Raw genomic sequence first — 14,921 nt, 5'->3', positions numbered from 1 at the left:
CTCCTCAGCTGCACAATTAGTAGCAAACCATGCATGGAGTACAATTGCCTGGCCCCTGAGTGACTTGGCTTTTTCTACTGGAGAGGCCAAGAGCAAGCTGGCACTTCCCCCACCACTCAAGTCCCAGCTGGCTTCTCTTTCCACAGGACTCCATCTCCACCTCATCAGCGCACATCCAGCCTGCCTGGGTTCAGGGAATCTTGGAGGGAACAGAAGGGAACATTTTAGCTTGATTGCCTTCAAGGACAATTCACCACACTGATTGTTTGTCTATAAAGGGAATTGACAGTGTGTCTTAAGATTTTATTTTACTTGCAGAGGAATTTATACCAATACAGTCAACTGCTCAAAATAATGCCACAAAGGAGGGGTCATTTATTTCACATTTTTAATGGAAAAAATTAAACAGGAAAAACTTTTTATATGAAAAGAATGAACCAAATCCTTGAACTCAGAATGACTTCAGCCATTTATCTACATGATCTTTTAAAAAGCATAAATCAGATTATGTCATTCACTGGCTTAAAATCCCCAGTGGATACTCTTGTGCCTAGAATAATCCAAACACTTTACACACCACGTTCATTACTGCCTTAGGACCATTTCTCTGAATCTTCCCTCTTCATTTATTTTGCCCACAACCCACTACATATAGAACTTCTCTGACCAGGGATTGAACCTGTGGCCCTGCAGAGGAAGCCCAGAGTTTTACCCACTGGGCCACCAGGAAAATCCTTCCTTCTGCTTTAGATGTTTTCATTCCCCTCTCCCAACATCCTCAACCTGGCTGGCTCATTCCTACTATTTGATTCTCAACCCAAGTGCAACTTCATGAGCGAGATCTTTTCTGATTATTTTAATGGGCATATCCCAACCCTAGGAATTTGCCACCTTGCTTTGTTTTTATTTTAGCTTATTTCTTGTCTCTCCCACTAGAATAGAAACTGTATGAGGCAGGGACCTTGATTACCGTATTCACCATGGTAGCCCCACCTCTTGGAATAGTGCCTGCTGCAATGTTAGGCACTCAGATGATTTGCTGAAATATAGCAACTCACACACTTTCAACAATTTGAAATATACATATGTAATACAAAGACAAATTTTTATATTTAAAATATAAATATATAAATCATATATAATAATTACTACAATATGTTGTAAGGGAACCTTTCTACCTATGGTAAAGTATAAAATAAAGTAAAGTGAAGTCACTCAGTTGTGTCCAACTCTTTACAACCCCATGGACTCTAGCCTGACGGGCTCCTCTGTCCATGGGTTTTCCAGGCAAGAACACTGGAGTGGGTTGCCATTTCATTCTCCTCTCCAGATGCTAATTGTATCAATTAATACCATTAATTGATAATATCTAGTAAAGCATACTAGGGCAGCCTGGTATGCTTAAGATCCATCTTAAATTGCTATTCTGGGGGCTTCATAGCTTGTGGAAGCATAACCAGTCTCTGTCTATGTCTTTTCATGCCTTCTCTCCTGCGTTCCTGTGTTTCATCTCAAATCTCCCTCTGCTTGTGTCTGTCATTGGATTTAAGGCTCACTATAAATCTAGGGTAATTCCATCTCAAGATACCTAATATCTGTGAGAAGCCTTTTTCCAAAATAAGGTCACATTTACCTGTTCTGGAGGTTAGAACCTGGACATGTATTTCAGGGGGAGGGGCAGGCACTATTCAATCCACTACCCCTGTACTCAAGACAGTTAGCCTCATTTCACTTATCTTCCTCGTCACACGCAAGAAGCCAGAAACTGACAGTCCCCATGTCCACCCCAGTGGGTTTAATGCCTGGGCATCAGAAGAGAAAGAGGACCAGAGGACAGCACACCTCTGAGCGTGAGCACATTCCAGTCCAAGAGATCAAGACAGACTGGCCCTTCTGGTCGTGAGCAGTGCCTTCCATAGAGGAAGGTGACCCACCGGAAGTAGACTTCTCACCACTCATCTTCATGACTCCTCATCCTTGGAGACTATTCAGAAAGATACAGGAGTGAGCCTGGATAACCATTCCAAACCATTCCCGAGCTCCTGGGAATGAAAAGAAGTTTCCACTTATAGAAATTCATAAAAAGAAAATATGGGATCCTGTACTCACATCTCCTTTTTCTGGCCTTTAAAAGAAGCATTAACATGAACAGTTAACAGTATAAGTCAGTCTAGAATGTTAAAAAAGACAGCTCCTGGAGGTTAGAATGAATATACATAGATATATTCATTTAGTCATTTATTCAGTAATGTATATAAGTGACACCTAGGTTCTATAAATGCAATGGTGATTGAGGCATTTATGGTCCCTGGCCAAATAGGACATATAGTGTGGTTAGTAGGACCATGTGCCATATTATATAATTGTATCTTCCATTGTCTGCGTTGTGATACCAGAGCATATACTAGGGGGTTTGTAACATAATTTTAAAGGGGTTAGGGGAAGTAGCGGCATTCAGACTTGGAATAAGACTTAGAACATAATTTTGAAGGGGTTAAGGGAAGTAGTAGCAATTAGACTTAGAATGAGACTTAGAACCAAAGACTTCACCAAAACATCTGGGTGAAGAGAAGCAGGGTGGGGAAGGCGGCAGATGAGAAAAAACCTGGAATCGCAGCAGCTGATGAGGTAAGCAAGAGTTAAAACAAAAGGGCCTTGCGAACATGCTGAGATATTTGGACTCATCCTACAAGCTAGTGACATCATTAGATTTGCATGTTGAAAGGTTCACTCTGACTACAGCATGAAGAACTGCCTAGAGTAGCGTATACCAGCAGTGCAGAGGCCAATTTAGAGTTTCTTGTGATAAACCATGGTGTTTATTGGCATGTTAGATACCAAAAGAAATCAAAATCCCCTGTGGCCCCCCAATTTAGCCATCCCCATCTCTAATTCCCCAGTCTGTGGGTTACAATGGCCAGTCCAGGGAAGAAGGAAGTTAAGAAACACTGCTTGAAATTCACTGAGTTGCATCTTTTAGCTTCAAATTAGAAGTCAAAAGTAGAGATTATTGGCCTTTGTAAGCAAAAATTGGCTTCAAGCATAGCTAGATCTGGAGACTCAATATCGTCAGTACTATGTCTCCATTCTCTTTCCATTTCTTAATTCTGTTCTGTTTTGTGCTGGCATCACCTTTAGTCAGATCTTCTCCAGAGTGGTGTTCCCCTACACTAACTCAAGGCACCTCTTCCTCATCCCATGATCAGTAGGAAGAGTACATTGTTTCTTGAAACAATTGTGACAAAATTCTTCTCATTGGTAAAAATTAGATCTTTCCAACGCTGAACCAACAAATATGGCAATAAAATAGAACAGATTTGTTAGGTTGAAGTGAGGTGCTCATCCCTAAAGTGGGGCATAGATCCATCTTATATAACATACATAGAGTGAGGGACTGGTAATTTTCAAAAGTAAATTCTAAGTGTCATTATCAGAAGTAAAGAATGTTGATTCTGGACTAGCAAAGCTAAAAGCTGTCTACCATACATCCTTATTTTTCCAACCCACCAAACATAGACTTACATTATTAATATGCAGTTTTCCATTAATAATTTCAGGTTGTGGACAAGAATCCTGGCCTTGGGAAAGAGAGGTTAAAAAAACTTGAACTTTTTTTCTGAGCAAACCTGGCTTCTTAGTCCAACCAGGCTGTGGCATTATATGTGTGTGGCAGCCAGGGGGACTGCATTTTAGGGAAGAGAAGAGTGTCAGCTGGTTATTTCATGCCCTAAATTCCAGTTTAGGTCTTAACGAAAAGGATTAGCACCTTGACTAAAGTCATCTTGTATTCTGGAAGTGAAACCCAGAGAACAATTAATAATACAAACCCCAGGACTTTGTATTTCTCATTGGAGATCTCTCACATTTCATATAGAGCAAAATTTCATTCAAATCTCATTCCCAGAAAGTGCAACTCTGTCAATGAAAGTATCTGTGGGGGATACAAAAATTATCTTGGCCGAATCAATTTCCAAGAGTCTACGAGTAAGGACTCTGGCCAGACAGAGATGTAAGGAGGCCATTTTGGCTATAGAAACCACCTGGAAATCCAAAAGTAGTAGTGAATATAGCAGAATTCTTGGGAGCTAACACCCTTGAATAGCATCAGATTCTGATATGTCTTATCTCTGTTTACTCCTCTTTGGCCAAAGAGTCATGAAGTTATGATGGAAATAATGACTTTTCTTTAGGATATGCTATTATTGAAATTTTGGACAATGGACCAAAACTTGGCATTGGTTTTATTTGTTTGCAATAGATACCTGTCTTTTCTGTCTGCTTAAAGTTTATTTCCCTTTATTGTAATAATAACCCCGTCTCAGTGATTCAGGTGACATTCCAGGGGAGAATATGTACCCCTGGCCTGGGAAAACACTTTGGCCAAGAGTGATCGTGTCATTGATGAGCATGTGACCTAACTAAGGTCAGTGAAAGTCAGACCAGGGGAGAAATTCAGCTTGGGCGCCCTTTAGCTATAAGCAATTTTACCCATTTCTATACAGGCCCAGCAGCATTAGGGAATTCTGAAGACAATAGTTTTATTTCCATTATCTACTGCTGCCTAGCAAATCATCTCTCAAAATTTATTACGTTAAAAATGCAATTATTTCATTTGCTCATGATTCTGTGAGTTCTGGCAGGTACAGTGGGGGTGGTTTATCACTGCTTCTCAAGGCCTGGAGCCGTCAGTGGGAGGCCTCAAGTGGTGAGGGGTAGTTGAACAGAGGTCATGTGTTTGGAACCCTGGTTCCAGTTCTTTCTCAGATTTCTCAATGCACTTTCTGGCCTCTGTACATGACTAACTTGGGCTCTCTTAAGGCATGGTAGATTCAAGGTAATACAATTCCTTTCCTGACAACTGGATTCTAAAACAGAATATCCAATAGAACAAAATATTGAATATCCAGCATTGGTAAAAGCACTTACTAATGACCTGAATCTTTTTTTGGCTAGAGTCACATGGTCAAGGCCAGAGTGAATATGGAAGGGGTTAAAACAAGAGCATAAATACTGAGTAATGATGTTCAGCTGTGAGGAAGGAACACTCATACACCAAGTCTACTATAGGTTTGGATGCTGAATTTCTCACAAAGATAATGAACCTCTCTTAAGTTGCTTCTCAGAGGCTATAGTTAAATGGTAATTACTCAATCAGGAAAGAAAAAGCATAGTGGCCACCAAAATATTGCTATAGCTCAAAGACTGCCTTGTACAAGGAAAGCTTTACCTTGGGCACTCTGAGAAATAACTACATGATATCATGCATGCATGCATGCTAAGTCACTTCAGAGATGTCCAACTCTTTGCAGTCCTATGGACTATAGCCTGCCAGGCTCTCTGTCCTTGACATTCTCTAGGCAGGAATACTGGAGTGAGTTGCCATGACCTCCTCCAGGGATCTCCCCAACCTAGGGATCAGACCCACATCTCTTATGTCTCCTGCATCGGTAGGTGGGTTCTTTACCACTAGCGCCAGCTGGGAAGCCCACAGGATATCATGAGGAGTACTAATTTCCTACTTGAGCTTGGTGCCCTACAATTTTGGTGTAAATGGAAATGTAACTTCCTTTTCTAGTTAAAATCTGGTGAGGTCTGAGCTTAGGGTTTGTAGAGAAGAACAACAATAGCAATGATAAATATGTGGTATTTTAAAGCCCAGACAATTTCTTTAGCTTTCACCCAGTTCCTCCACATAACATCTGAGTCACACACAGCCAGCATTTTCTATAATATTTTAGAGCAAACTAATCAAAGAATTATAAGCTCCTTCATGAGGAAGAGCACAAACTAACCTGTGATTTTAAAAGTTATAATAAAAACTTTTATCACAGGGAGTCAGCTATACTACAACTTATCAGAGTAAATATTTTCTATCTTTTCCTCATTAGTCTAATGTTGGTTCTATTAGCCAGCGTTCTCCAGAGAAACACAATCAATAGAATATATACAGATGTATAAAAGAGATTTATTGTAAGAGGTTGGCTTGTGCAAGCACAGAGTCTGCAAAACCCCACAATCCACGATCTGCAAGCTGGGAGTCCAGGGAAGCCAATGATGCTGACGGTTAAGGCAGGAGAAGATGGATGTCCCCGGCCAATAAGAGAACAGGTCTGCCCTTCCAATAAATTTTCATTCTACTTAGCTCCCTAAATGGCTCAGATAAAGTCCACTGGCCTTGGTGAGAATGATCACCTTCCTTAGTGTGTGAACCAAATGTGAGTCTCCTCCAGAAACATACACAGATACGGACACACTCAGACACACCCCAAAACACTCACAGACACACTCAGAACTAATGTTATACTACCTATCTGGGCATTCCTTAGTCCAAACAAATTGATGCATAAACTTAACCATCTCATTGGCCAGGACTACACAATCTGCTTTTCTAAGAGGAAATGCTTTTGAACGGATTTGATTTAAAAGCTTATCACTTGTCCTTTGCCCTTAACTCCTCTCACCAACAAAAGGAAATACAAAACTGACCTCCTTTACCAGTTACTGGTGACGATGACAGATCTCTTTGAGAAGAAACCAAAATGATAATTAACAGCTCAAATGGGAGGGTAAGCTGAACCCCATGTGATGATATTACTATATGTTTCAAAGACATTCCTCAAAAAAAAGTAGTCTGCTTGATATGAGAACTTCCCATTATGGGAAATATGAAGAAAGTGTGTCTTCTCCACATGTGAGATGAGAAAACTGACATTTCCTATAGAAAACAGAGTCCTTCTTATTCTAGTTTTGCTTTTTTTATTCCTTTCTTCTGGCAAACTCTCTTTCATTAATACATTTCAGACAGGTTGAATGTCAAACATTTAATCTGTACAAACTCAGTTGGACCACAGTGAAGTAATATAAGACTGATCTAATGAAAGAGAAAATCACACCTGAAACTAACACAACATGTATTCAACTATAGTGCAATAATTTTTTAAAAAAATGAATATCAGACTTTCTCCTCTAACATCTATCCTCTTTAGCATGAAAAGTCTTTGACTTTGGTTAGTTAACCATCATATTTGTATAGCAAGTCAAGTATACTAGGTACTCCTCTAGGTGATCTTCTAAATATTCTTCTAGGATTACAGGAGTGAAGAAAACAGAACCCTGGCTTGCTGTTGCTTCTGCTGCTAAGTCACTTCAGTCGTATCTGACTCTGTGCGACCCCATAGATGGCAGCTCACCAGGCTCCCCCATCCCTGGGATTCTCCAGGCAAGAACATTGGAGTGGGTTGCCATTTCCTTCTCCAATGCATGAAAGGGAAAAGTGAAAGTGAAGTCGCTCAGTTGTGTCTGACTCTTAGCAACCCCATGGACTGCAGCCTACCAGGCTCCTCCATCCATGGGATTTTCCAGGCAAGAGTACTGGAGTGGGGTGCCATTGCCTTCTCCGAATAATACCTAGAGCAACCACCAAAACATGAATACAAAGAGGTTTACTAAAAAGAGAATTTCTAGAGTCAAAAAGAACTAAGTTTGTATGTTTTCCTATGCTTTCTAATTGTGTGTTACAGTCAAGTAACTCTAACTTGACTTTACATTATTTTTTATCAGATCAGACTAGAAGCCCTGCCTCCACAATGCATTTGATTTTTACTAGTTTAAATAAATATTTGAAGTAGTTTTTAACTAAGACACGTATGTAAAGTTCCTATCACAGTGATTGGTATGTATGATGTGCTCAATCAATTACATCTGTATTATTTATTATTTGTAAATAAATGTAAGATTGGCCTTTCCTTTAAAAAAAAAAAACGACAATCTAAAGTGTGAGAAGATGAGTCTCTCTCCCAGGTGCTGGAAGTACCCAGTGCCAGGCTGACCCAGGCAGAGGGGAGGCCTACTCTTTAAAAAGATGTGGCAGCTCTCTTTAAACCTGACCACACAGAGCGCTTCATTCCCTTCATGGCCTTGACATTGTCCCAGTCCAGTTTGATATCTGGAACCTCATCTTCCAGCTCCGAATCCTTTCTCAAGGCCCCCCGTGGTGAGGCAACCACGATGAGCAGAGGGCCACATTCCTCCCAGAATTCCACAACATGGAGACTCTTCTTATTAGCCAGCTGTTGGGGGGTTTCCTGGTGAGAGAGTCCCTGGAAGAGGCCCCTGGTGAGGTTGAGCATGTTGACGGAGCCAGAGACCTTGGCGTACATGTCTTTGATGCCGATGAGCTGGCAGATGGTGGTGATGGCTCGGTGGCAGCGGAGGCCATAGCCTCTGGTTGTTTTTTCATCTTGATATGTGTCCTTTTAAATGTTAAGGAAATATCATGGTATATTTGCATCTGCCCGTTCAGCGGCTTTCCCAACGGCAAAACTTGCAGCTTCTCTGCCGTTCCCCACAGCGACCAGGACACGGACGGATCTCTTCCTTCCCTCTTTGATCGTCATGTTGAAAACATTTCTCACCTCAAGTATCCTGGTATCAAAATCATCATACGTTTCTCTATTGGGACCAGGGTCAGAGGGGCCAAGACTGATGCCGCCCCACGAGTTTCTGCTCCATCCTCGCTCCCATTTAACCTTAATCTTCCTGTTCCGGTCCCACTCCTGTCTTTGTTGGACCACATCAGCCTCTACCTTTTCTTGCTCTTCCTTGCTTCTTTGAGTGATGGTCTGTAAAGCTCCGCTTTTCATAAGTGGAGCATTCAGACCAGGCCATAGGAAGCCACGACACCCTTCACTGTTGATCTGACCCCTGTTCTTGCATTTATGTGGGCAGGAGGGGCAAGGAGTGAGGGGAAAGACAATATATACACAAAAAATTAATTAGAATTCATGAACTGATTAGTGCTATGAAGAGAGTAAAATGGAGATAGGATAGCAAGTGACTAAGGGAAGGAAGACAAAATGGGCTGAATGAGAACAAGCCCTTGGGTAAAGGAAGATGACGTTGCTTTAGCTAAGATACTGGGGCTCATTCAGAGATCAGTTCAGTTCAGTTGCTCCGTCATGTCCGACTCCTTGCGACCCCATGAATTGCAGCATGCCAGGCCTCCCTGTCCATCAGCAACTCCCAGAGTTTACTCAAACTCATGTCCATTGAGTCAGTGATGCCATCCAGGCATCTCATCCTCTGTCGTCCCCTTCTCCTCCTGCCCCCAATCCCTCCCAGCATCAGGGTCTTCTCCAGTGAATCAACTCTTTGCATGACATGGCCAAAGTATTGGAGTTTCAGCTTCAGCATCAGTCCTTCCAATGAACACCCAGGACTGATCTCCTTTAGGATGGACTGGTTGGATCTCCTTGCAGTCCAAAGGACTCTCAAGAGTCTTCTCCAACACCACAGTTCAAAAGCATCAAGGTTGGTAAATAGCTAGCGTGAGGTCACAAATGGGCAGTCGAAGACTATCACCTAAGTTTTCTGACTCCAAGGGCTTTATAGTGACTGTGTAATTTATTGCTGTTATGACTTTGCCAAATTAACATTTGTTCAGTGGAAACACAGGACGCCAGATGATGAGCCATGGTTCGACCACTGACCACAAGAATAAGTGAAATAAACAAGTTTATCACTCACAGATCCTGGAGGAAGTACATGGCATGCCTCGAAGAGCCACACGAGGAGGGGTCAAGGCAGGCAGAGAGGGAGGCAGGATCTGGAGTACACGTCCATAGGTGGAGTGCTTTGGGGTTCCCAGGCTAGGACCTTATTGGTCAATTCAAACTAAAAGACCAGCCCCACAGGGGCCTTATCTAAGTGGAACATAGGCCTATACCTACTGGGAGGCAGCAGAGATCATTGCTCACAAGGGCCACTGGGGAAGTCGTATCAGAACCTCACCTTTGCTTGTGACCCCATGGCTGCTATTTAGGGCGTGTGTTTGCATGAGGGGCTACTGTCAGTTTAAAGCCCCTGCAGGCTGCTTGACCAAGTAAAATGGCAACTGAGGCAGCAATACCATGGAAGAGCTTAGAGAAACTCTCAACACTTGTCCAAACAGGGACGTTCTGAGTCAACAAGGAGACATGCATGAATGAAAAAGGTGATAATAGTTTAAGTATGATATTTATCTCTGGAGGAATTTTGGTCCTTTCACATATATTATTCAGCCTATTCTCCCAAGGAAAAGAGAGTTTCTCACAAGTAAGAGACCTGTTGCAAATAAAAGGCAAAATATTCCACAGAGATTTCAAGAAACATCCTTACATTTTACAAAACCAATATAAAAACTTGAGAGGCCCTAGTTAAATGAAATACAAAGGATCTCAAAGGGACTACATATGAATATCAAATCAGGAAATATTTACTATGCACATAATAAACACCAGGACCAATGCTAGGTTCTGGGAAACAAAGATAAATATGAGACTATTGCCGTGGAGAAACCCTATTCAGCCAGCTAAAGAATATTGCCTGCAACTTAAGAATACTTTATATGTGTCAAAAATAAAGACCATGAATGGTTTCTGCCTTCTGTTTTCAGTTCAGTTCAGTTCAGTTCAGTCACTCTGTCATGTCCGACTCTTTGGACCTCATGGACTGCAGCAGGCCAGGCCTCCCTGTCCATCACCAACTTCTGGAGTTTACCGAAACTCATGTCCATTGAGTCGGTGATGCCATCCAGCCATCTCATCCTCTGTTGTCCCCTTCTACCTTCGATCTTTGCCAGCATCAGGGTCTTTTTAAATGAGTCAATTCTTCGCATCAGGTGGCCAGAGTATTGGAGTTTCAGCTTCAACATCAGTCCTTCCAATGAACGCCCAGGACTGATCTCCTCCAGGACGGACTGGTTGGATGCTTTCTCTTATGTTTGTATAATCCCTAAATGGGAAGACTTTGACTACCATTGGGTGTATACTCCTAACTGGCCGCTTGTACTTCTGTTCCCACCATGTCTACAAAAAAGTGAAAGTGAAAGTCACTCAGTTATGTCTGACTCTTTGAGACCCCATGGACTGTAGCCCACCAGGCTCCTCTGTCCTTGGAATTCTCCAGGCAAGAATACTGGAATAGGTAGCCATTCCCTTCTCCAGAGTATCTTCCCAACCCAGGAATCAAACCCAGGTCTCCTGCATTGACAGTGGATTCTATACCTTCTGAGGCACCAGGGAAGCCCTAAGTATTCCTCCAAAAAGAATATTATGATTGCTATGACTTTCATCTTCACAGCAATGTTTGGAAGACAAAAGAGATAAAGAGATGAATACTGTTATGAGAAAACTGTTTAAGACAAACCTTGAAGATGGCAACTTCTCTGGGTATCTCCAGTTTAATATTTTTCTTCCCTGCCATAGAATTCTCTGTGAAATCAGTATCTACTTCTATATTCCCTATTCACTCTGAAACTCAAGCCTTGGGGACAAATCTGATGTGTATGAAGTTGAATCAACTGGCTTCTCATCCCTGGGTGTTTGTGGCTCAAAACTTATTACTAATTACCAAAGAAAGGCTTTGTTCTTTGTTGGAGAAATTTCAGAAATCTTGGAGAGACAATGGAAGAGGAGTTCTGAGAGGTAAGGTGCCTGTTCAGATGAAGCGAAAACCCTTGCAGAAGGGAACACTGAATCCAAGATATTCCAGGAAAATAAGGGCTTTCTAATATCCCAAGGGCCCTGAGAGATGGCCATGCCTTTCAAGGGGGGGCTCTGGGAGTTGCGGTGGAGAGAAGGTGAAAGAAAACCAAGGTTGACATTGTGAATAGTCCCACTTTCTCCCCTTTGTGACCATGGTTAATAGAGCAATGGGTTCCAAACGTTTTCAAAGTCACTCAGCAAGCTGGCTTGGCTAATAAATCAGGATCTATAAAAAGCTGGTATTTATTTTCTAAGAAAGTCATAGGAACTCAAACTTAGGAAACGCTTTCGCCCGTTCATTCCTTACTGACAGGAGATAGTGAACCAGGACCTCCAAGGCAGCGGGGGAACAACCTGTCACAGCTTGTAAACCAGACGCTTCTGGGTCGAAAGGGATGTGTGTCACTAACCTGGCCTGACCTCCTGCATGTTATGTAACTAAGTTTCTTCACACGTAAAGTTGGGGACAGCATAGAAATTTAACCAGAGGATGGTTGTGCAGGTTTTTGTTAAGCCAAAGGCAACAGAGAACGTGCACTGAGAAAAGTCAATACACATTTGTCAATTGGCTTGAAATGAAAGAGAGTCACAGTGGGAAGACTGTGGTGAGTTGTAACCTGCCCAGTCTTCCACTTCTGTGAAGTAACAGCCAGCCTAGTGGGAGAGGATGGTCCAATAAACATCCTGATGATTGCATCCCTTCCTTGCAAATCACTCCAGTGAGACCTCCCAGGTGGATGTAGATGAGAGGAACCCCATTGCCAGAAGAAGGGGGCCAATTTGAAGACCAGGCAAGGAGCTCAAAACACAGCCAAAGCATCTGCCTCCATGTCTTCATGATGCCTCCCTTTATGCATTCATTCTTTCATGTGTTCATTCATTAAAAGAGTGAGCATTTACTAAGCTTCCACTCTGAGCCAGGAATTGCTCTGGGCATGTGAACTCAAGACCCCATTCCTGCCCACAAGTTTACAGGGCAGTAAGGGAAGACATAATTCAGTGAGTGATGTAAGTGTCTTGACAAGGAAGATGAGAGGACGCTGTGGGAAACCAGAAGAGGAACACCTAGCCAAAACATCTGGAGGGAGAATTAGGTAAACCCTCCAGAGGAGGTGATGTCCAACCTGAAACTGAATGACATGAGTTTTTCTAGCAAAAGTGTCAGGAATAAGAGAGTAGTGGTTCTGGGAGAGGCTTTCAGAAAGGGAAACCATATGCCCAGAGGCTCAAAGACCTTTGCAGACTGGCCCCTACAAGGTAAGCAATGTACTAGATACAATGTGATATATTCAGATGAGCAAGGTACTACTCTAGGAAGCAAAGCGCAAAAAGCCTAACAAATAACATGGCTTCAATAATAGCCTTATTGCGCCTCCGTGAGTCAACACTGCTTTACTCTGTTTAATCAGTTCAGTAATCTGAGCTTCTATAACTTATTACCTTTGCATCCTCTTATTCAGCATCTACCCTCAACTACCTTATCTTGTAACAGTGACAACAGTAATCTACACTGACTACACTGGCCCTGCGGGGAGAGCCTCTGGCCCTGAACTTGTGTGTTCCCTGTTCAGTATCTAACCCAGAGACACCCACTTCAGCAAACATTTGTTCACTCATTAATGGCTTTACCCAGGGCAGGGAGTGCCTGAGAATAAAGAGTAAATATCTGAATGGTACAAACACCAAAGAGGAAGGGCAAGCCATTGGTCATGATTCAAGGACATAAAGGTGAAGAGTTGCAACTGGCCCCGGAAATTGTCTTCTGAATACCCAGTAATGCTTTCAATCTGATGGGCTGTGACTATCCCTTCCAAGAATTACTGAAACCCTTAGGGCCCTCTAGATGCCGCCTGGCCTGGAGTAACACTGGAGAAGAAACCTCAAGGAGTACTATGATCTCTCCCTGGCCCCTGGTAAATGGAGCACCTGACCTGGTTTCGTCTTTCCCATCTCACAGTTCAGGATGATTCAGCCGGCCTGGAGCTCCGGTGGAGCGCTGTCTGCCTGGAACTCTGGTGTCCTGCCTCATGGCCTGGGGTCTAGCTGCCAAGTCCCCGTGGCAGCCTGGATTCCTGGACTCCTGGGTTTTCCTTGTCATCATCTGGTTGTGAAATAAAGTGCAGCCTCTGGTCTCCTGGCAGTTTCCAGTGTCTGCTCCATTTCACTTGCATGTACTCCACTGGATTCTGACAGGTCACCCTCTACATGAAACCACAGCTGAAAGCTGTCTCAAATGAGGCTCTGCTGGACCCCCTCTGGGAGTGAAAGAGAAGCCAATAACAAATAAAAGCAAACCTTTGAAGCAGAGCGTTTAGAGGTAATGTTCCTGGTTGTGATGTCCTGTCTCTGCCTTGTCACTTCTTTTGTTCTGCTTATGTTCTCTTCTTTCCAGGGAAGTTGCTCAGTTCTGTCCGACTCTTTGCGATCCCATTGATTGAAGCCCACCAGGCTCCTCCGTCCATGGCATTTTTCTAGACAAGAGTGCTGGAGTGAGTTGCCATTTCCTTCTCCAGAGTATCTTCCCCACCCGGGGATCAAACCCAGGTCTCCCACATTGCGGGCAGATGCTTTACCCTCTGAGCTACCAGGGAAGTCTCTTCTTCCCAAGTAGATGCTAACTGATCAGTGAAAAGCCACATAAGCAAAGACCTATCGGAGATCTTGAATATGCAACCTGGCTTATGGGTTCTGATGATATGGGAAATGGCTTCAGAGCTACGTTTTAGAACTAGTATCATCTTGGTTGATCCAAATTCTCCTTTAGAGTGTTGTAGAAATACTATGGGCTTTCAGCTTCAACAACAAGAAGTTGGAAAGTTTTACCTCTGCCTGTAATCAGAGTACATAACCCTTACTTGAGAATCAAAATGCCAGCCCGGCATTTCAGAACATTCTTCAACAGAAGAAAGTCACTCTCATCTCCACACCCCTGTCTGCCATTATTATTATGGTTCTAAACATCACTCTCTCTCGCCACCCCAGAAGTTAACAATGAAACAAGAGCCTATCTTGGAAGAACACAGAATATTTTAAGCAAGTCTAAATGCATACTATGTAGATAAAGGATTTACTGTTGCCAGAGCAAATCATAGATTAGTTATCCTAGGCTAAAACTATTATTCGAAATACAAATATCCAAAATATAAATGATGATTCTCTTGTGGCAAAGTTGTGGGGAGGGTAGTTAAGTTTAGCATTAGTATTCTCCTTGGGGTTATTGTTTTTTATCACTAGGGATGCCTGAGTTGCTAAGCTCACCCAAGATTAGAAATGTTTCCAAACTGCCTCAGTGTGCACACAGGTCAGAATATGTCCCCGTGGGACCACTGGCTCTTAACTGCAACTCTTAATCAGGTTCCTCTGGGGCACTACCATGCCAGTTTCATGAATATCATTATC

At 42.7% G+C, this 14,921-nt stretch overlaps 1 pseudogene; it reads right to left on the bottom strand.

Moving 5' to 3' along the window:
• Positions 1 to 7,853: 7,853 nt before the first annotated feature.
• On the bottom strand, positions 7,854 to 13,620 carry LOC133065901 (small ribosomal subunit protein uS5m-like; annotated as a pseudogene).
• Between the last annotated feature and the right edge of the window lie 1,301 nt (positions 13,621 to 14,921).

This window comes from Dama dama, chromosome 12, assembly GCF_033118175.1.
Source record: "Dama dama isolate Ldn47 chromosome 12, ASM3311817v1, whole genome shotgun sequence".
In the NCBI taxonomy this organism is placed as follows: domain Eukaryota; kingdom Metazoa; phylum Chordata; class Mammalia; order Artiodactyla; family Cervidae; genus Dama; species Dama dama.
This window is presented reverse-complemented; position numbering and strand designations above follow the sequence as displayed.